The 24,292-nt window shown below is 46.4% G+C and overlaps 1 long non-coding RNA gene across 1 annotated transcript in view; it reads left to right on the forward strand.

Moving 5' to 3' along the window:
- The window catches only part of LOC141156816 (uncharacterized), a 91,134-nt gene that overhangs the window by 27,650 nt on the left and 39,192 nt on the right, over positions 1–24,292 (forward strand). The window contains exon 2 of the long non-coding RNA XR_012247716.1: positions 1,866–2,040. This is a non-coding gene — a long non-coding RNA (uncharacterized lncRNA). The remainder of the gene's footprint in view (positions 1–1,865; positions 2,041–24,292) is intronic.

The raw sequence follows: 24,292 nt of genomic DNA on the forward strand, positions 1-24,292 counted from the left end.
TTACTGCTTACAGGCAGTGAATGGTTTTGGAAATTGAAACCTGTGTAAAATATTGTATGAAGCCTAGAAAGTCCTCTGTGGGCTAAATAGAGGCAGCTTTAACCTCTGTCCTATCCGTTTCCTACAATGTAGGTAACTTGTATCAGTTTTGGAGTCCAAAGAGTTTACCCTACGGATCATTGATTGCCTAGACTGGATACATAGGGCCCAATTCAATTGCCTGTTTATTTGGCAGGGTGTATGTGTTTTACACCTTTTTCTTGTCTGCACTATATTCATCTTTCCATTAGCGCCCTTTTTAAAGTCTATCTTACGTGTGTTCGCATGTGTTTTTTTGTAGCTTGTCAGTGTGTTCTGAGTTTAGAGTTTCCAGGTGTTTTCTTTTGTTATTTTAATCAAGTTGCAAAATTTGTAAATGTTCTCCAGTCCCAACCAAAGAATGACTTTATGTATGCTAGCTATTTTTATTTTTACGAAATGTCCGACTTTTTGTGCTAACAAGTTGCAAACAAGGTTAAAACAGTTGTCCACTACTTTAGCATTGATGGCCTATCCTTAGAATAGATCATCAATGACTGACCGGTCAGGGTCTGACACCCGACACCCCCGCCATTCAGCTGCTATCAGTGACGGCCATTGGCCGGAAGTACTCTCTTGAGCTGCTCCGTCTTCTGAAAGTGGCTGCCCCAGGGCACTACACATCCACCTCCTATTGATTTGAATGGGAGGCTGATGTGTAGTACCCTGTGGCGGCCACTATCAGAAGACGGAGAAGCTCAAGAGAGTACTTCCGACCAACGACCGACACTAATAACAGCTGATTGGCGGGGGTGCCGGGTTTCTCAAGAGCAAAGAAGTAACGTGGCATGATGCACTTCCCTTATTTCTGCTTTGCGAATGTTCACTGGGTGTTTAATGTATCAAATCTGTGAATCATTTATACTGCATCCATCATGGGTAGTACTTTAACCCCTTCACTACATCAGCCGTACATGTACAGCACAAGTCAGAAGCGGGTGTGTGGAACGGGCTCACTGGGTGAGCCCAGCAGGTCATGGCTGTGTGTTAGGCCGGTTTCACATGTCCTGATTTTTCCGGTACCGGAAAAACCGGTACCGGAGATGTCCGTGTCAGTGTGTGGTAACTGTGTGCCACATCAGGAGCACACGGTGCCTGGGAATCAGTGCACAGTTAGCATTGTTCCCAAGCCACGGGTGCTGAACGTTGCCCTCATCATTGTCCCTTGCTCGCGCTATGATGGGTTCTCACTACAGTGCTGAAAAGTTGTCACGATTGGCCATTAAACAGCACTTTTTTTCACACAGAATGGTGTGCTGCCTCCAATTTTTTGAATTATGTATATATGTGATATCACCGCTTTCAGAAAAGTTTGATCTATCAAAATATAAAAATAATTAACCCGATCAGTAAACACTGTAAACGAACATCAAGAACACCGAAATTATGGGGGGGGGGGGGGGTTTGAGATGCGATTCCACATAAAAATGCTATAACAAGCAATCAAAACATAACATCTATCCCAAAGTGGTATCAATAAAAATGTCTCATCCCGCAAAAAAATAAGCCCTAACAGAGCTCCATGGACTGAAAGATAAAAACGCCTAGGAAAATAGCGACAACCCAAAGATTTTATTTTCTTTTTTACAACCTTCTGATTTTTTTTTTTCACCACTAAAATAATTTAATAAAATGGACATTTTTGATATCGCCATAATCGTACTGATGAGAAGAATCGTATTGCAAGGTCATTTTTTACCACAAGATTTACACCGTAAAAACAATTCCCAAAAACCATTATCATAATTGCGTTTTTGTTTTTTTTCACAATTTCTCCTGTTTTTCAGTACACTATGTGGTAAACTGAATGGTGCCATTCAAAAGTACAACTCGTCCCACAAAAACCAAGCACTCCTACGTTTATGTGGACAGAAAAATAAAAGAGTTATGTCTCTGAGGAGAAGGGGAGGAAGAAACAAAAACGCCAAAACGGAAATTGGCCCAATCATGAAGAAGTTAAAGGTATATACTCAAGTTGCCTCTTGAGCAGCTCATAGCTATGCAGTCTCCTTACATCCTGCTTTCTGACAGGATGGGCTTTCTTCCTTGAGTGACAGCTCTGGTGAATAATATTAGTAGAATTATAAAGCTCAGCATATTTTCTGCTGTAAAACATTCAGCCATCAGTGGTTTGTTCTGGACTCTACACAGCTATCACTATATTTACATACAGTGGTTATAAAATGTCTACACATGGCTGTTAAAATACAAGGTTTTTGCCATGCAAAATAAAAATCATACCAACATGTTAACCATAATCTGTATAAATCCATTAAGAAACAAGCTGAAATCATTTTGAGGGGAAATAAAAATAACAAAACTAAAATAATGTGGTTGCATAAGTTTGAACACCCTCTTATAACTGGTTAATTCTGAGCACAACCGCATCCCCAATCATATTTAAGCTCATGTTACATAGTAGTCAGTACACAACCGCCATCATTTAGTGATTCTGATTAACCCAATATAAAGTCTGAATGTTTTAGTAGGAATATTCTGACAATTTCTTAGTTGCATTTTACAGCAAAAGCCATAGCCCGTAAACAACTTACAACACAGCAAAGGGATCTCATTGTTGAAAGTTATCAGGCAGCAGAAGAGTACAAAAAAATTTCCAAGGCATTAGATATACCATACTTGGGTTCAGAGAGAGGAGCCGGCGTGCTGGAGTCAAATGCTCAGGTAGCCGCGGCCGCATGTATCGTGGCTGATACACTGAGGCTAAGCATGCGGAGAATGTCCTATACACAGGCATTCTCCACATGTTTAGCGGCATGCTCGCTCATTCCTAATAGATAACACTAGAGAAGACAGAAAAAGGATTCAGAAGGGTCTAGATAAGCTTGAATATTGGGCAGCGACTAATAGAATGGTATTTAACAGGGAGAAATGCAAGATTCTACATCTGGGCAAGAAAAACGAAAATTACATCTACAGAATGGGAGGAATAGAGCTAAGCAACAGAACATGTGAAAAAGACTTGTGTATACTAACAGATCAGAGACTGCGCATGAGTCAACAGTGTGATGCAGCAGCAAAAAGGCAAACACAGTTTTTGGATGTATTAAGAGAAGCATAGAGTGTAGATCATGTGAATTAATTATCCCTTTCTAATTTCTCCTTGGTCAGACGTCATCTGGAGTACTGTGTCCAGTTCTGGGCACAGCATATTAAAAGACATCGAAAAACTGGAGCAAGTTCAGAAAAGCGCTACCAGGTTGGTGAGCGGACCGCAAACTACAGTGGTGTGAAAAAGTATTTGCCAGCTTCCTGAATTTTTACTCTTTTGCGTGTTTGTCACAAGAAATGTTTAAGAACACGAAACAAATTTAAATATTAGACAATAATAAAAAAAGTAAACACAAAATGCAGTTTTTAAATGAAGGTCTTTATTATTAAGGTAAAAAGAAATCCAAACCTACATGGCCCTGTGTGCAAAAGTTATTGCCCCGCCCACCTTAAAACATAAATTAGCTGTGGTTTATCACATCTTTGGGAAGCCAAGTTAAATTTCCCTAGCCACACGCAGGCCTGATTACTGCCAAACCTGTTCTCAATCAAGAAATCACTTAAATAGTGAAGTAGACCAAAAGATCCTCAAAAGCTAGACATGCCGCGATCCAAAGAAATTCAGGAACAAATGTGAAACAAAGTAATTGAGATCTATCAGTCTGGAAAAGGTTATAAAGCCATTTCTAAAGCTTTGGGACTCCAGCGAACCACAGTGAGAGCCATTATTCACAAATGGCAAAAACATGGAACAGTGGTGAACCTTCACAGAAGTGGCCAGCCGACCAAAATTACCCCAAGAGCGCAGCAACGACTTATCCAAGAGGTCACAAAAAACCACAACAACATCCAAAGAGCTGCAGGATTCACTTGCCTCAGTTAAGGTCAGTGTTCATGACTCCATCATAAGAAAGAGAACGGGTAAAAATGGTATGCATAGCAGAGTTTCAAGACGAAAACAAATTCTGAGCAAAAAAAACATAAAGGCTCATCTCAGTTTTGCCAGAAAACATCTTGATGACCGCCAAGACTTTTGGGACAATACTCTGTGGATTGACGAGACACAAGTTGAACTTTTTGAAAGGTATATATCCCATTACATCTGGCATAGAAGTAACACAGCATTTCAGAAAAGAAACATCATACCAACAGTAAAATATGGTGGTTGTAGTGTGATGGCCTGGGCTGTTTTGCTGCTTCAGGACCTGGAAGACTTGCTGTGGTAAGCGGAACCATAAATTCTGCGGTCTACCAAAAAATCCTGAAGGAGAATGTCCGGCCATCTGTTCGTCACCTCAAGCTGAAGCACACTTGGGTTATGCAGCAGGGCAATGATCCAAAACACACCAGCAAGTCCACCTCTGAATGGCTTAAGAAAAAGGCGGTTCATGCTCGGAAACCCTCCAATGTGACTGAATTAGAATAGTTTTGCAAAGATGAGTTGGCCAAAATTCCTCCAGAGCGTTGTAAAAGACTCATTGCCAGTTATCACAAACGCTTGATTGTAGTTGTTGCTGCTAAGGGTGGCACAAACAGTTATTAGGTTTAGGGGGCAATTACTTTTTCACTCAGGGCCCTGTAGGTTTGGATTTCTTTTTCCCTTAATAATATAGACCTTCATTTAAAAACTGCATTTTGTGTTTACTTGTGTTATCTTTGCCTAATATTTAAATTTGTTTTGTGATCTGAAACATTTAAGTGTGACAAACATGCAAAAGAATAAGAAAACAAGAAGGGGGCAAACACTTTTTCACATCACTGTATGTCCTACGAGGAACGGTTAAAAGAATCTGGGAATGTTTAGCTTAGAAAAAAAAGAAGGCTCAGAGGAGACTTAATAGCGGTCTACAAATATCTAAAGTGATGTCACAGTGTAGAGGGATCATTCTTATTCTCATTTGCACATGTGTGACATGCAGAAGTAGTGCTGTTGCTTCAAAGGCATCCAGCAACTATAAGAGTTAACACAGTCACAGAAGACAGGGAGTGGTTAGCAGAGCCCCAGGAGGATTGTGGGGGAGTTGTTTACTGTTCTGGCTGGAGTCATAGAGAAAGGTGGTGTGTGATCTGTATCTCACAGAAGACAAGGGAACAGAATTCAGGTCAGGAGAGAAGCTAAACACAGGTCAAATAGACTCCCTGAGCTAACAGTGTGGAGTATTATTGGGCAGAAAGATAAGGACTGGAAGGAATCATGTCATAGGGATCATCTCCCTCAACAAATCCTCCCCTCTCCATTTCCATGCAGGATAAAGAATGCTGTGTACTAGTGAGTCCTTGTGAAGGAAAAGCCATCCGTACTTGGATGACAATGTGGTACACAGCAAAACCTTCCGGGAGCATGTTGAACACGTGAGGACCGTATTACAGCGGTATCAACAACACGGAGTTAAGTTGGCCCCCAAAGAAGTGTGAACTGTTCAAAAGGCAAGTCCAATTTCTAGGGAAAATTGTGTCCGGAGAAGGATATACCATAGACCCAGTAGAAATCGTTCCAGTACTGGCCTTAAAAGACAAGCGGCCCTCTACTGTCGGGAAGTTGAGGCAGATATTAGGATTCCTCTCCTACTATCGTACTTAGGTTCGGAACTTCTCCAGGTTTGCCGCCCCACTATACCTCCTCTTGGGGGGAGACGACAGAGTTAACAACACCCATGGAGAAAAAGAAGAACGTGGGTAGGACCGGGCTTAAAAGAAACAACACCGTTTCGTCCCAACAGCCCATTCTCTGGACAGCAGACCACCAGGAGGTATTGGAAGAACTAGTAGACTACCTGGTAAAACCACCCATCTTGGGATATCCTGATTTCAAATTACCGTTTGTTCTTTATTATGATGCTTCTCAAGTTGGACTGGGAGCTGCCCTGTATCAGCATCAAGATGGAAAATTGAGAGTCATCGGTTACGGATTTAGAACGGTGACAAGCGCCGAGAAGAATTACCATCTAAATTCCGGAAAATTGGAGTTCCTGGAGTTGAAATGGGCTATCTGTGAACAATTTAGAGATTATCTCTACTACAGCAAAGAGTTTGAGGTATACACTGACAACAACCCTTTGACCTATGTCCTCGCTACCACCAAACTGAATGCAGCGGGTCAGAGATGGGTCGCTTAACAAGCGGACTTCAATTTCAGCATCAAATACAGGCCAGGAAAATGCAATGCGGAAGCTGATGGATTGTCGAGAATGCCTCTAGAGCCTGAGGAGTTCATGCAAGAATGCTCGGAGGAAGTCAGTCTAGAAGCAATTGAGAGCACTACCCAAGCAGCACAAGCTTATCAAGAGGAAGACACACCATTGTGGTGTCTGTTGACGGTGGAAACCACCATAAAAGTGAGAGAACAAGATCACCCCGTCTATTCAACAACTACCAAAAGGAAAAATTCATAGAGCACAACGGGGAGATCAGATAATTGGTAGAATACTACTTTATGTGGACCAAAATCGGTTTCCAAGTAAATGGGAGAGAGACAATGAGTCACCAGCAGTATCTGTTTTAGTTAAAGAATGGACGAAGCTCTACCTCAGTGAAGATGGTATACTGTATCGTAAAGGAGGTCAAAACCGACAGTTGGTACTACCCAGAGTATTCCGTAGGTTGGTCTTCAAAGAACTCCATAAAAACATGGGACACCTGGGAGTGGAAAGGACAACAAACTTGATCCATGAACGTTTCTTCTGGCCGTACATGCAGAGAGATATTGAGAGGTACGTGATCAGGGAGTGTGGGTGTCTGAAAGATAAACGTCCCAACGCATCAACCCCGGCACCTATGGGCAACATCTAAACTATGTATCCGTTTGAGATGGTCTCAATAGACTTTTGACATCTCGAGACGTGCAAGGGTGGTTACGAATACATCTTGATGGTGATGGACCATTTTACTCGATTTGCTAAAGCATATGCCATCGACAATAAAGCGGGTCGAACAGCGGCAGAGAAGATCTTCAATGATTTTGCTTTGAGGTTTGGGTTCCCTACTAGGTTACACTATGACGAAGGAAGAGAATTTGAGAACCAGCTCTTTGCCAAGCTAGGAAAGTACTGTAGGATTCAGAGATCCCACACAACGCCCTATCACCCAGAGGGTAATGGACAAGTGGAACGTTTAAACCGGACATTATTGTCGATGTTGCGTACTTCAACAGCTGACGAGAAGAAAGACTGGAAGAGTTCTCTATCAAAAGTGGTACATACCTAAAACTGTATAAAGAGCGATGCAACGGATTACTCACCCTTCTTTCTATTGTATGGACGATCGCCAAGACTGCCAATCGACATCATGTTCAATACTCCGGTGTCAGAGACTTACAGAATGTATCCGGAGTACGTTCAGAAATGGAAGGAATGGATGGCAGAGGCATACAGCATAGCGTCCAAAGTGGTTATGCAAGGACAGAGCAAGAGCAAGGAGTACTATGATCGAAAATGTTATGGAGCAGAATTGGCACTGGGAAGCCGGGTGCTAGTCAAGAACGTACATGAGAAAGGTGGTCCAGGAAAACTTCGTTTGTACTGGGAAGACAAGGTGTATGTGGTCATAAGGAGGAAAGCCGATGACAGCCCAGTGTATGAAATCCGATTGTAAACGGGAGACAAGAAAACCAGAATAGTCCATCGGAATTTACTACTACCCTGTGATAATCTCCCACCACAACAAGACTTCCCAGAAGTAGACCGACATCGACTAAGGGACCATCACAGACTGTGGCTCCGAAGGTGGATAGTGATCTTGAAAGTTCAGATGAAGAAGAACACACCGTTCTATTTCTCGGACCGGCAAGGAGAGGGATGTACCATCCTCAGGAGAGTGAACTAAATCCTGAGGCTCCAGAGTTTGTACCAAGGAGTACAGATGAAGTCCAATTCAGATCTGATGATCGAACATCGGTCGCTGAAGAGACCGGTCGACACTTAGGAGTAGCAGAATTATCAGACCAAGTGGAAACGGACGATTCAAGAGAAGCACAGGAACTTACATAGGCAGTTCCAAGATCATCTGAGGAAGTACAAGAAATGAGTGCGGCAGAAGAAACTCCTGCAACTGAGGAACCCGTGGTATCTGAGGAACAACCCACCAGGAAGATGTCGACTCGAGAAGTGAGGAGTCCTGTGATGCTGACGTATGAGACACTTGGTGAACAGAGCCAAGAGCCAAGGACTGTCAATTGGAATCAGGTGTCTCTGCCTACTGACCAGGTAAGCTCATTTGAGTGGTATTCAACCACCGAGAGACAGTATGGACAATGTTACCTGGTGGAAAGACTTGTTTTGGCCTAGTGAGAGAGAGAGCTGGTTGAAGACATATGAAAAGCTCCAGCGGAAAAGATGCTGATTGTTTTAATTATTTATTTCTTACATGAGTTCTACAAGCAGAAGGTCGTAAGCAAAGGTTGGTTATTGATGTTTGTAAACGTTCTGCCAATTTGACAATGCCAATTTGTATATAAAGTTATTCAACTTTTACCACTGTTTCAGAATTGGTCAGATTGACCAATTAAGACAAATGTCAAAGATGACATTTAAAAAGGAGGGTAGAGTGTGATATGCAGAAGTAGTGCTGTTGATTCAAAGCATCCAGCAACTATACAGTGGTGGCCAAAAGTATTGGCAGCCCTGCAATTCTGTCAGATAATACTCAGTTTCTTCCTGAAAATGATTGCAATCACAAATTCTTTGGTCTTATTCTCTTCATTTAATTTGCTTGCAAGGAAAAAACACAAAAGAGAATGAAGCAAAAATCAAATTATTGATCATTTCACACAAAACTCCAAAAAAGGGCGGACAAAAGTATTGGCACCCTCAGCTTAATACTTGGTTGCACAACCTTTAGCCAAAATAACTGCGAACAACCGCTTCCGGTAACCCTCAATGAGTTTCTTACAATGCTCTGCTGGAATTGTAGACCATTCTTCTTTGGCAAACTGCTCCAGGTCCCTGATATTTGAAGGGTGCCTTCTCCAAACTGTCATTTTGAGATCTCTCCACGGGTGTTCTATGGGATTCAGGTCTGGACTCATTGCTGGCCACCTTAGAAGTCTCCAGTGCTTTCTCTAAAACCATTTTATAGTGCTTTTGGGAGTGTGTTTTGGGTCATTGTCCTGCTGGAAGACCCATGACCTCTGAGGGAGACCCAGCTTTCTCACACTGGGCCCTACATTATGCTGCAAAATTTGTTGGTAGTCTTCAGACTTCATAATGCCATGCACACGGTCAAGCAGTCCAGTGCCAGAGGCAGCAAAACGACCCCAAAACATCAGGGAACCTCCGCCATGTTTGACTATAGGGACCGTGTTCTTTTCTTTGAATGCCTCTTTTTTTTCCCTGTACACTCTATGTTGATGCTTTTTCCCAAAAAGCTCTACTTTTGTCTCATCTGACCAGAGAACATTCTTCCAAAACATTTTAGGCTTTCTCAGGTAAGTTTTTGCAAACTCCAGCCTGGCTTTTTTATGTCTCGGGGTTAGAAGTGGGGTCTTCCTGGGTATCCTACCATACAGTCCCTTTTCATTCAGACGCCGATAGTACGGGTTGACACTGTTGTACCCTCGGACTGCAGGGCAGCTTGAACTTGTTTGGATGTTAGTCGAGGTTCTTTATCCACCATCCGCACAATCTTGCGTTGAAATCTCTCGTCAATTTTTCTTTTCCGTCCACATCTAGGGAGGTTAGCCACAGTGCCATGGGCTTTAAAATTCTTGATGACACTGCGCACGGAAGACACAGGAACATTCAGGTCTTTGGAGATGGACTTGTAGCCTTGAGATTGCTCATGCTTCCTCACAATTTGGTTTCTCAAGTCCTCAGACAGTTCTTTGGTCTTCTTTCTTTTCTCCATGCTCAATGTGGTACACACAAGGACACAGGACAGAGGTTGAGTCAACTTTAATCCATGCTAACTGGCTGCAAGTGTGATTTAGTTATTGCCAACACCTGTTAGGTGCCACAGGTAAGTTACAGGTGCTGTTAATTACACGAATTAGAGAAGCATCACATGATTTTTCAAACGGTGCCAATACTTTTGTCCACCTCCTTTTTTAGGTTTGGTGTGGAATTATATCCAATTTGGCTTTAGGACAATTCTTTTTGTGTTTTTTTCATTGAAGACAAATTAAATGAAGAGAATAATACCAAAGAATTTGTGATTGCAATCATTTTCAGGAAGAAACTGAGTATTATCTGACAGAATTGCAGGGGTGCCAATACTTTTGGCCAGCACTGTAAGAGTTAACACAGTCACAGGAGACAGGGAGTGGTTAGCAGAGCCCCAGGAGGATTGTGGGGGAGTTGTTTACTGTTCTGGTTGGAGCCATAGGAAAAGGTGGTGAGTGATCTTTCTCACAGACGACAAGGGAACAGAATTCAGGTCAGGAAGGAAGCAAAACACAGGTCAGATAGACTCCCTGAGCTAACAGTGTGGAGTGTTAATCGGGCAGAAAGATAAGGACTGGAAGGAATCGTGTCATAGGGATCATCTCCCTCATCAAACCCTTCCCCCTCCATCTCCATACAGGATAAAGAATGCTGTGTACTAGTGAGTCCTTGTGTAGGAAAAGCCTGCTGAGTATGCATATAAGTGTGCTGCTAAGAGATCTAATCTATGCTGAATTATGCTACTCAAGAGACTGTAATACTGTGCCTTGTGAAGAAACTACTGTATTGTTACTGGAGCCGGGTGCTCAAGAAACTCAGACTGTACTGTAATGAAGATTGTGCTGTAATATCCCTGAATTGCACTGGCCGGGCTTGAGATTAAATTCCACTGTTAAACTGTTGAAAAAGACTCTTGTCAGATGTGTCTGGTCAGCAATTGAATCTATCGTGTGCCTGAGAGAAGCTGCAGCCTATGGTCGCTCTGAGTAACGGTTCCCCCAGGATTCCAAAGAATTCATGATACCCATCTTTCCCTATCTGAACCTAGCGGCGTGCGTGTAACACAATGAAACTGAAGGGGAGAAGAACCAGATTAGATCTTAGAAGAAGCTTTTTGACAGTGAGGGTGATCAATGAGTGGAACAGGCTGCCATGAGAGGTGGTGAGATCTCCTCCAATGGAAGTCTTCAAACAGAGGCTGGACAGACATCTGTCTGAGATGGTTTAGTGAATCCTGCATTGAGCAGGGGGGGTTGGACACGATGACCCAACTCTAACATTCTAGGATTCTAAAAAAATTGGGCCTGAGGCTGCAAGAAGCTTACAGCAGCAACATTAAAGGAAATTCTGGCAAGTACTGGTTGTGTCCTGTATGTGACAACAATCTAACGTATTCTTCATATGTCTGGCCTGTGGGGTAAGGTGACAGGAAGGAAGCCTTTTCTTACAAAGAAATACATCCAAACCTAGTTATATTTTGCTAAAATCTACATAGTCTGCCAAAAGCATATGGGAAAATGTGTTATGGTCAGATGAGCGCATTGTAAGTAGAGATGAGCGAATCGATCCACTGGACCAGGACTGCTGCTGGGTAGGAGCTCTGCAAACCACCACCTCCAACCTGTAGGTAGGAATTGCCAGCACCACTTACGATCTATAAACCTGGTGCAACATCATCGTTGCAGCAAGACGCACACGACATCATGCTGGGCCTTCTCACCAGAAGAGGCGCCAGGAATGCCAGCAGGTAGAAGGTCTGCAGGGCTCCCATCCGTCGGCCATGGTCCTACAAACCGACTCAATCATCTATAATTAGAAGTGTAATTTTCTAATTTTCATAACTGAAATATATATATATAGATATATATATATATCTATATATATATAGATATATATATATATATATATATATATACATATATATATATATATATAAAAAAAAGTACGGTATGTTATATAATTGGACATGTCTAGTCAGGGCCTTGCGTACATCCATCTTTTTTACTTTGTCAAAGGTTTCTTTCATGGCAACAGCAGTAAAGTTTACAGCACAAGTCGATGTGACGCGCCCCCTGGGCCGTGGGGATACCCGGAGCCGGGCCTCGTAGATGCTGGGGGTTGTAGTCACCGCGGCGGTGACCCGGTCCATGACCCAGGACGGTCAAACGAGGGTAGTCTATGTGTACTAATATCAATGTCCGACTACGCCACCTGTGGATTGTGGTTATTGGTAACCGCCACAGCGGGGCAGTCCGCTAAAGCTGGTGGTATGTGCAGCAAGGTGATGTAACTCCCCACATGTACAGTGTAGCTTCAGGGCAGCGTGTAGGGATGATGGTGGTGATGGTGCAATGTGTCGCGGTGCAAGAATGATCACAGAGTCCAGATGATGCAGTCCCAGATCCTTTACTCACGGTTTAAGCAGTTCCACTTACAGGGCCAGTGTAAGAGCCCACGGCATCCTGTGCTCACGCAGTAAGGGGCTCGGTCGACCCTCAGGTATCTCTGGAGCATTTAGCAGGACCCCCTTCTGTGTGTCCTCTCTGGCCTCTCTCCTCGTACCTCACACCTAGCGGCACCTCTGTCCAGTGTCCTCGGGCCTTGGCGGGTGACGTGTGTTCCGTCCCCTGTCCCGATGTGGCTACTTTCCTAGTGGCTGGTGTGGACGGCCTGCTGTACTTGAAGTGCTGCAGCCTCCGGTTCCCAGTTGAGCCCTGTAGTCTCTGCTGGTTGAGGGATCCGGTTCCCTTCTTCTGGCCTGACCCCCCTACCTCAAGGCAGCGGCGGGCGTACGGGTGGCGGTTGCACTGCCCGTACCCCTAGGGTCCCTTCGGTTCCTGTCCTGGAGTCTTCCTGCTCCCTCTTTCCTCTCTTCTCTCCTTCCAGGCTCAGGCCTCCTGACTAGGCCCGCCTGTGGAGAAGAGCTCTGCAGAGCCTCTGCTCCTGTCACTTCTCCTCACCACTACTGTCCCCTGAACCAAAATGGTTCCTACTTTTATATCTCCTACTCAGTGCTCCCAGGATCTACGTTCTCCACCCATCCACTACATAGTTCCCCCTCTCTAAGTGGTTCCTCTCCACTACAGCCAGGGATCAGGTACACTTGTGCTCTCCCGTAGGAGCATTATCGCCCTGTCCCCCGGAAATGTGGTGTAGTGGATGTATTGTTAGGGTCCTGAGCCATACTCCTTCCTTACCTGAGAGTGAGATACCACACCTTTGGATGAGATGCAATACCTCTGTGGCGACCGAACCCTCAGGGGCTCCACACACCCCCCTGGTAAAACACAGCACGTCCAGGGGCTGGAACAGAGCAAAAGACATACAAAATTTTAGGACATGTCCGCATACAAGATCATAAATAACTCTTCTTCCCTTTATGGGAGGCATACTTCTTTTAACGTTACTGGTTACGTTTCATTTACCAAAACATTATAAACACTTTCTTCACATGTTATAAAACATTTCTTCACATATATAAGACATTATAAACATTTCCTTTGCGTATAAAACATTTCCATCACAAACATTCTTCATATTTTGGCATTTGTCATATCAAAAACAATTTTCACATAAACTTTTCAAGTAAACTTTTGGTCAACCGGTCACAGTGATGTCTGCAACCAGGTGTCCATTTTTCAATAAAAGGCCAACTTGCAAACTCGAATATGAGGGACCCGTCCCAAACCCTCAACGGAGGCCCTGGGGTGGCTGCAGGGCTTAGACGATCCAGATGCTGGACCTCGTCTTCGGCCACCTCCAACGGGTTTTTGCTCTGAGGTACTCGTTGTAGTTCTTATAAAACCAATAAGGGGCACCTTAAGAGGTGCAACTATTTACAAGAAGTGGCTGCTCCCAGTCCTTAGCCGGTTAGTCTTTGGACCCGTTCCGAGTAACTAGTGAACACTCACAAGCTTTTCAACGTAGAACTGTTCACTTTCGGGCAACCTGGTAAACAACAAACTTTTTGCAGTGTCCCTGCATACCCTGATGGGTAACTTATTTACACACAAAGGTCTGTTCCTCTTACAGTACTTAGTAAGGGTGCTCCCTGCGGGGAGGCGCTGGCCTATCACAGGCTGACCCAGCCGGGTCATCAGCATGGTGGAACTCTGTCTCCACCCGGTGGACATGTAGGGCATACCAGCCCCTGACTCCCCGGTGCCTGGTGTAGGACACGGTGTCCCCGGGATACAAGTCCCGATCTGGGTGTCCCTCTGGCAGGCAGGATTGCACGTCTCTCCTATTTACAAAGAGATCCGTGTCTGTCAGCGGGTCCCAGACGAACCCCCATCCTGCGTCCAGGTCGAACTTCACCACGGTCCCGGTAATTCTGGGACCACGAGCCGCTCGCTTGTCATGGCAGGTCCGGGCCTTTTCCTCCATATTCCTGGCCTCGAGTTGCTCCCACCGCTCGCGCCGCTGTTTCCGCTCGTTTTCAAACTTGATCAGCTGTTGGTAGCAGAACTCCTTGCGGCGTACTGCGGCTGCCCTGGTCTCCTGGGAGAACCCCATTAAATCCTCCCCTGAGTAATCCCACTGAAATTGGGCCTCATCCTCCGGCACCTGGAAAGTGGCGGCGGCGGCCTGTGGAGCGGGCAGGAGTGAAGGCCGTTGGTCCTCCACCTCCGCGGACCAGTCCCAGGGGAAGCCCCCGTACACCCACTCGGGTGTCGGAGGGGGCGGCTCCTGCAGGGGGCCTAGGAGCGGGCCGGCATCGCTGGCGTCTGGAGCTGGTTCCGGGGTCTGGAGGGCACTTGGAACTGGCGTGCCCTGGTATAGGCATGGGAGGCACGTGGCGGTCTCACCCTGGTTTAAAGGGCCTGGCTCTGGCGTCGGGAATGGGGCAGCTTCGTAGACGCCCGGGATCTGCGACTCCACCAGGGGGCCCAGGGGCAGGTTGACGCTTACAGCGTCCGGCACAGGAGAACTTCTCCTACCTGCTCCTGCGGCCGCTCCTGCGTCAGACGCTGTCTCCTGATCTCGATCCCGGTCCTCGGAGGCTGGGGCGCTGCCGGTGCTGGGCAGCATTGCTGGCTTCCGGGCCGCCATCCTTCGCTCCATCTCCCTCTTCCAGTCCGCGATGGCATCTCGCTGCGCCCTGGCCATCCTCCAGCCCAGATCTTCCATGCCGACGCGGAGGAATTCAGTATCCTCCCGGGGGAGCTTGGCCACCAGCTCCTCCAGGGTATAAGGCGCTTCGGTCGGCAGCATGTCGCCGACAGGGTCTCCGGAGCTGCCACGGTCCATCTCCTTTCCCGGGTGCGGCCTGCCTGGACTGGTCCAGACCACACCCTGTCTCTCAGTTTTCTTGCCTCCCCTCCCCTTTCGGGGGCGGTTCCAGGGCAGTCTGCTGTCGGTCAACTCCAAGGGCAGCCCCCCCACGTCGATGGACACATCCACATACATGATCACTGCTGGTTGGGGCGGGCTCCGCTTTTGGCGCCATTCTGGAACCTTGCCCACGATGGGAGGTGGTTTCTTGTTGCCTTTTGACTCGCACATAATGGCGTCCGTTCTTCAGGGGTGGACGCCACATTCAGTACAGTGAAACAGTCTTTAGGCACACATTACCCAATGATAAGGGGCTGGTTACGTATCCTGCCGACTACGCCAAAGTTGACGCGCCCCCTGGGCCGTGGGGATACCCGGAGCCGGGCCTCGCAGATGCTGGGGGTTGTAGGCACCGTGGCGGTGACCCGGTCCGTGACCCAGGGCGGTCAAACCAGGGTAGTCTATGTGTACTAATATTAATGTCAGACTACGCCACCTGTGGATTGTGGTTATTGGTAACCGCCGCTGCGGGGCAGTCCGCTGAAGCTGGTGGTATGTGCAGCAAGGTGATGTAACTCCCCACAGGTAGAGTGTAGCTTCAGGGCAGCATGTAGGGATGATGGTGGTGATGGTGCAATGTGTCGCGGTGCAAGAATGATCACAGAGTCCAGATGATGCAGTCCCAGATCCTTTACTCACGGTTTAAGCAGTTCCACTTACAGTGCCAGTGTAAGAGCCCACGGTGTCCTGTGCTCACGCAGTAAGGGGCTCGGTCGACCCTCAGGTATCTCTGGAGCATTTAGCAGGACCCCCTTCTGTGTGTCCTCTCTGGCCTCTCTCCTCGTACCTCACACCTAGCGGCACCTCTGTCCAGTGTCCTCGGGCCTTGGCGGGTGACGTGTGTTCCGTCCCCTGACCCTATGTGGCTACTTTCCTAGTGGCTGGTGTGGACGGCCTGCTGTACTTGAAGTGCTGCAGCCTCCGGTTCCCAGTTGAGTCCTGTAGTCTCTGCTGGTTGAGGGACCTGGTTCCCTTCTTCTGGGCTGACCCCCCTACCTCCTGGCAGCGGCGGGCGTACGGGTGGCGGTTGCACGGCCCGTACCCCTAGGGTCCTTTCGGTTCCTGTCCTGCTCCCTCTTTCCTCTCTTCTCTCCTTTCAGGCTCAGGCCTCCTGACTAGGCCCACCTGTGGAGAAGAGCTCTGCAGAGCCTCTGCTCCTGTCACTTCTCCTCACCACTACTGTCCCCTGAACCAAAATGGTTCCTACTTTTATATCTCCTACTCAGTGCTCCCAGGATCTACGTTCTCCACCCATCCACTACATAGTTCCCCCTCTCTAAGTGGTTCCTCCCCACTCCAGCCAGGGATCAGGGACACTTGTGCTCTCCCGTAGGAGCATTATTGCCCTGTCCCCCGGAAATGTGGTGTAGTGAATGTAGTGTTAGGGCCCTGAGCCATACTCCTTCCTTACCTGAGAGTGAGATACCACACCTTTGGATGAGATGCAATACCTCTGTGGCGACCGAACCCTCAGGGGCGCCACAGATGAAACCTATTCAATAGAATGAGACAGTCGTAAACATTTCTTCAACAAAGTCTGTCATGTGTATAGTCTCATTCAGAAGCTCTCACAATAAAAACGGCCTGCATTATTATATAGATCCCATAAACCTAATGAAACTGGTGTACTTACTTTGAAAATCCATGTCAGAATGGCTGTATAGTACTGATATTTGCATGAACATTTTAGGAGTCTAGCCAGACCTGAACTCATAAAATGCTAATTTTAATGGGATTTATGGTACAGTTAGTTTGGGTTGATAAAGCAGTGGTCCATCTGGGATTTACAGCAACAGTGCCGAATTCCTTTTATGCTTCTGTATGTCTGGTCCAACTCTGGAAGGCCCAACATGGCCTTGTAATACACGGCTGCCCATTCTTTCTTAGGCACAGGGTTTACGGATATGGAAACCTTTGGAAACCATTTTTTAATTTACCCAGTTGCATGTATTTTGGGGTAAAAATAATTTTTGCAATTGGGTTTATTAAAAAATGTTAGGGTCCGTTTACACGGACCAACTGGTGGCGCTAGACGATTAAACGACCGGCGTTTGGTAAAACTTACTGATCAGCGATCGTTTGATAGCCTGTTTACAAGGCAGGCTGCAGTAAACGATGGGCACCGAGTGATCAGCAATAGATCGCTCAGTGCACATAGGCTGCCATCAGGGCCGGCTTCAGGTTTTTCTGGGCCCCGGGCGAAAGAGTCTCATTGGGCCCCTTTAACACATACCACGATTCATGATGCAGAGATACGGCGGAGAAATATATATATATATATATATATATATATATATATATAGTACAATGCAAAGATTTCACTTCTTACATTACATGAGTGATATCTATTGTAAATTCCACAATAGCTCAGAAACCGGTGAATCGCTCCACACAGAATACTGGCCCCCATATAAGGCTCCATACGGAATACTGGCCCCCATATAACGCTTCATACGGAATACTGGCCCCCATATAAGGCTCCATACGGAATACTGGCCCCCATATAAGGCTCCATACGGAATACTGGTCCCCATATAAGGCTCCATACGGAATACTGGCCCCCATATAAGGCCCCATACGGAATACTGGCCCCCATATAAGGCTCCATACGGAATACTGGCCCCCATATAAGGCCCCATACGGAATACTGGCCCCCATATAAGGCCCCATACGGAATACTGGCCTCCATATAAGGCTCCATACGGAATACTGGCCCCCATATAAGGCTCCATACGGAATACTGGCCCCCATATAAGGCCCCATACGGAATACTGGCCTCCATATAAGGCTCCATACGGAATACTGGCCCCCATATAAGGCTCCATACGGAATACTGGCCCCCATATAAGGCTTCATACGGAATACTGGCCCCCATATAATGCTTCATACGGAATACTGGCCCCCATATAAGGCCCCATACGGAATACTGGCCCCCATATAAGGCCCCATAAGGAATACTGGCCCCCATATAAGGCCCCATACTGAATACTGGCCCCCATATAAGGCCCCATGCGGAATACTGACCCCCATATAAGGCTCCATACGGAATACTGGCCCCCATATAAGGCTCCATACGGAATACTGGCCCCCATATAAGGCTCCATACGGAATACTGGCCCCCATATAAGGCTCCATACGGAATACTGGCCCCCATATAAGGCTCCATACGGAATACTGGCCCCCATATAAGGCCCCATAAGGAATACTGGCCCCCATATAAGGCCCCATACAGAATACTGGCCCCCATATAGGGCTCCATACGGAATACTGGCCTCCATATAAGGCTCCATAGGGAATACTGGCCCCCATATAAGGCTCCATACAGAATACTGGCCCCCATATAAGGCCCCATACGGAATACTGGCCCCCATATAAGGCTCCATACAGAATACTGGCCCCCATATAAGGCTCCATACAGAATACTGGCCCCCATATAAGGCCCCATACGGAATACTGGCCCCCATATAACGCTCCATACAGGATACTGGCCCCCATATAACGCTCCATACAGGATACTGGTCCCCTTATAAAACTCCATGCAGGATACTGGCCCCCATATAACGCTCCTTACAGGATACCGGTCCCCTTATAACGCTCCATACAGGATACTGGCCCCCATATAATGCTGCATGCAGGCTGTTACCCCCCACATAATGCCCCATACAGGCTGTCCCCCCTTATAATGCTCAATGCAGGCTGTTACCCCCCACATAATGCCCCATGCAGGCCCCCCTCTTTTAATGCTCCATGCAGGCTGTTACCCCCCACATAATGCCCCATACAGGCTGCCCCACCCCTTATAATGCTCCATGCAGGCTCCCCCCCCCCACATAATGCACTATGCAGGCTGCCCCCCCCCCCCCTTTATAATGCCCCATGCAGGCTGTTCCCCACCTTATAATGCGCCATGCAGGATGTCACCCCCCCTCTTTATAATGCCCCATGCAGGATGTCCCCCCCTCTCTTTATAATGCCCCATGCAGGATGCCCCCCCCCTCTTTATAATGCTCCATGGAGGATGCCACCCCCCCTTCTCTTTATAATGCTCCATGGAGGATGCCACCCCCCCCCTTCTCTTTATAATGCTCCATGGAGGATGCCACCCCCCCTTCTCTTTATAATGCTCCATGGAGGATGCCACCCCCCCTTCTCTTTATACTGCTCCATGGAGGATGCCACCCCCCCCTTCTCTTTATACTGCTCCATGGAGGATGCCACCCCCCCCTTCTCTTTATAATGCCCCATGCAGGATGTCACCCCCCCTCTTTATAATGGCCCATGCAGGATGTCACCCCCCCTCTTTATAATGCCCCATGCAGGATGTCCCCCCCTCTCTTTATAATGCCCCATGCAGGATGCCCCCCCCTCTCTTTATAATGCTCCATGGAGGATGCCACCCCCCCCTTCTCTTTATACTGCTCCATGGAGGATGCCACCCCCCCTTCTCTTTATACTGCTCCATGGAGGATGCCACCCCCCCCTTCTCTTTATAATGCCCCATGCAGGATGTCACCCCCCCTCTTTATAATGGCCCATGCAGGATGTCACCCCCCCTCTTTATAATGCCCCATGCAGGATGTCCCCCCCTCTCTTTATAATGCCACATGCAGGATGCCCCCCCCCTCTCTTTATAATGCTCCATGGAGGATGCCACCCCCCCCTTCTCTTTATAATGCTCCATGGAGGATGCCACCCCCCCCTTCTCTTTATAATGCTCCATGGAGGATGCCACCCCCCCCTTCTCTTTATACTGCTCCATGGAGGATGCCACCCCCCCCCTTCTCTTTATAATGCCCCATGCCTCCATACATTAAAAAAAAAAAAAAAAATCAAATACTCACCTCCCTTCTCCTCACCTGCTACCTGCTGCCCGCTGCTCGGGTCCGAACTCCAGCGTTGTCGGCGTCTTCACGCTCAGCGCTCCCTGTGACGGCTCAGGGGAGGGCGCGGTGTAAAGACATCACCGCGCCCTCTGACCTGAGACGTCACAGGGAGCGCACAGCAGGAAGACAGCTGATCTGCGGAGGCACGGGGAGAGGTAAGTATCCGGCTGCCGGGGCCCTGAGCAAGCGGCGGGAAGGGCGGGCGCTGACACCGCTCTCCTCCGCCCATAGCCCAGCGGGGTGCGCGACCGCCAGTGGGCCCCTCTGCCTGCTCAGTGCCCTGGCATTTGCCCGGGTGCGCAGAGTGCTGATGCCGGCCCTGGCTGCCATTATTCTTGGCGGTGCGAGTCCTGTTTATCCAACGATGATGCACTGCCAAAAACGATGAACTTTTGCTCTAATCATCAGCCTATTTACACTGAAAGTTCTTGAAAATGCTCATGCACGATCATCTTTCAGTATGAAAACAGCTTTACAAAGTCTGCCTTTTACTGGCGCTTTATTTCTCCAAACCAGCTGCAGAATGAGTTAACTAAGAATCTGTCAGTGAGCTTGTCCTGATCAAAGAAATGGTAACTTTTTATCTAGTCTTTTATTGAACTCCTCTGTGCTAATTATTGACCACAGACCACATCAAAGTTGAGATGAACTTTGATGTGGTCATAAATCAGCTAAAAGGAGATATATAAAAAAACAAAAACAACAAAAACCAAACAGATAGCTTGTTCTGACAAGGCGCTTGCAACTCTTACTGATGGATCCTCAGTTAGTCTTCATTGCTAGCTGCAGAATGAGTTAAGTCGAAGCCTGTAAAAGGCAAACTGCAATATTTTTAATGAAACCAAATCACAAAATATACACTGCTCAAAAAAATAAAGGGAACACTTAAACATCAGAATATAACTCCAAGTAAATCAAACTTCTGTGAAATCAAACTGTCCACTTAGGAAGCAACACTGATTGACAATCAATTTCACATGCTGTTGTGCAAATAGAATAGACAATAGATGGAAATTATTGGCAATTATCAATACACCCTCAATAAAGGAGTGGTTCTGCAGGTGGGGACCACAGACCACATCTCAGTACCAATGCTTTCTGACTGATGTTTTGGTCACTTTTGAATGTTGGTTGTGCTTTCACACTCGTTGTAGCATGAGACGGACTCTACAACCCACAGAAGTTGCTCAGGTAGTGCAGCTCATCCAGGATGGCACATCAATGCGAGCTGTGGCAAGAAGGTTTGCTGTGTCTGTCAGAGTAGTGTCCAGAGGCTGGAGGCGCTACCAGGAAACAGGCCAGTACACCAGGAGACGTGGAGGGGGCCGTAGGAGGGCAACAACCCAGCAGCAGGACCGCTACCTCCGCCTTTGTGCAAGGAGAAACAGGAGCACTGCCAGAGCCCTGCAAAATGACCTCCAGCAGGCCACAAATGTGCATGTGTCTGCACAAACGGTTAGAAACAGACTCCATGAGGGTGGTATGAGGGCCCGAAGTCCACAGATGGGGGTTGTGCTCACAGCCCAACACAGTGCAGGACGCTTGGCATTTGCCACAGAACACCAGGATTGGCAAAGTCGCCACTGGCACCCTGTACTCTTCACAGATGAAAGCAGGTTCACACTGAGCACATGTGACAGACGTGACAGAGTCTGGAGACGCCATGGAGAGCGATCTGCTGCCTGCAACATCCTTCAGCATGACCTGTTTGGCAGTGGGTCAGTAATGGTGTGGGGTGGCATTTCTTTGGAGAGCCGCACAGCCCCCCATGTGCTCACCAGAGGTAGCCTGACTGCCATTAGGTACAGAGATGAGATTCTCAGACCCCTTGTGAGACCATATGCCGGTGCGTTTGGCCCTGGGTTCCTCCTAATGCAGGACAATGCCAGACCTCATGTGGCTGGAGTGTGTCAGCAGTTCCTGCAAGATGAAGGCATTGAAGCTATGGACTGGCCCGCCCGTTCCCCAGACCTGAATCCGATTGAGCACATCTGGGACATCATGTTCGCTCCATCCACCAACGTCACGTTGCACCACAGACTGTCCAGGAGTTGGCGGATGCTTTAGTCCAGGTCTGGGAGGAGATCCCACAGGAGACCATCCGCAACCTCATCAGGAGCATGCCCAGGCGTTGTAGGGAGGTCATACAGGCACGTGGAGGCCACACACAATACTGAGCCTCATTTTGACTTGTTTTAAGGACATTACATCAAAGTTGGATCAGCCTGTCAAATCCAAATCACTCCAAATCCTGGCCTCCATTGGTTAATAAATTTGATTTCCATTGATGATTTTTGTGTGATTTTGTTGTCAGCACATTCAACTTTGTACAGAACAAAGTATTCAATGAGAATATTTCATTCATTCAGATCTAGGATGTGTTATTTGAGTGTTCCCTTTATTTTTTTGAGCAGTGTATTTTAAGCCCAAAATACATGTACTTAATGAAATGTCATGTTCATTTTACTATATTTGTTCCAATTTTATTTATTTATTTATTTATTTTATAAAAAAAGCTCTGACTACTATTGTAATAAAATATTTTATATTTAATATGAAAAACCTTTGCAATATACATTTGTGCACAAAACGCTTTTCATTTTAGATTGAGAGTATGGCTGATAGGTGAAAAAAATCTTACAGCACAAGCATTAAAATTGGCCACGAGTGTATAATAATCTACATTTTTAATAAGTTAAAAAGAAACCAAGATTATATAAACCATGAACTCTGAGAAAGTTAAGAAGTTAATATATTTGGGTGTAACAGTTTAATGTATATAACGAAAAATATATATATTCAATACAAAATAAAGAAAAACACTGGATGCAGGTACAATGGACATTTTTGGTAGTCATTTGGTTGTATAATGTTAATGCATTTACATCATCAAGACTTTATTCTGATCTCGCAGAACTTGTGGACTCCCCCCACTATATAAATTAAGAATCATTTTAATGTCCGGTTTAAATGGCAACAAGAGCAAAACCATTGAGCGGGTAAAGCTGATGATCTACAACAATCATTACAAATGTCGCCTCTAGGAGGCATCTGATTAAAAAAAAGCCCGGCCACCTACTTGCAGTAAAGGCAGCAATTTTTGGACTGATCCATCAAATCATTAGATTGCGTCCAGTGAATTGATAGGCTCAGCTTTAGTCTATTTAAATATATTTGGGATGAACCAATATGCGCAGCAAGGAATACAATAAGAAAAAAAATACATTCCATTACTGCGCCTGATATTTACTGTACATACAGGTGCTAAAAAATGTCAGGAGATCATCTGAACAGAAGACATTGCCGATATAATTTGGTGGAAATTATTTCCATACGCATAACATTCAAATACGATCGGCGGCGGCTCCTTGAACAGACAATGGTATGTCGATGCGCAGTCAGTACATGGGAACAAGAATCGGTTGCCAGTTACCCTAGGGTGCAGACATATCATAAGACCCAAATTAAGAAGGGTCTGGCAGATGTGATGCCCAACTATCCACAAAAAAATCCAAACAATCTTTTGCCTATTGGGGAAAAGTGTCCCTTTTAATTGGGACTATGTTATTTATTGAATTCCATAGTTATGACTTTCAAGAACGAAATGGCCAACGCTCCACTACAAAATGGGGTCAAGTATTGGTTTCATTGGTGATGCCAAATACTGGATCCTCTTGGCTTTGATCATTATGATAGGTCTGACATATGAAAATTGCAGGCAAAACCCCTGTAAAAGGGAATCGTGGGCAGCCCAATATAGAGCGGGAGGAGCTGTGCAGAATGGATATATAAATATGTGGGAAAAAGATTCTGTAGAACCAGTATCGTGGTCATTTAAATCTGTGCTCACTCTAAGCTTAGGAGTCCAGCGGGCTGCCCTAATCAGTTGTGGATAGAGATTTTTATTTTTCAAATCACTGACTAGTACAGCTCACTGGACTCCCAAGCACAAAATGAGCAGGAAAATAAATGAATCCTTCCCTTCAAAATATCAAGCAGCTCTACAACCTGCTGCTGGCAGATAAGACACCATTGTTCTACATAAGTCTTCCAAAATATAAAAAAAGGAGTCCATCACCCCTTAAACATAAATCAAACTGAGCACATACTGCT

This window comes from Phyllobates terribilis, unplaced genomic scaffold (assembly GCF_046119375.1).
Source record: "Phyllobates terribilis strain yellow unplaced genomic scaffold, ASM4611937v1 Scaffold_8__6_contigs__length_399053987, whole genome shotgun sequence".
In the NCBI taxonomy this organism is placed as follows: domain Eukaryota; kingdom Metazoa; phylum Chordata; class Amphibia; order Anura; family Dendrobatidae; genus Phyllobates; species Phyllobates terribilis.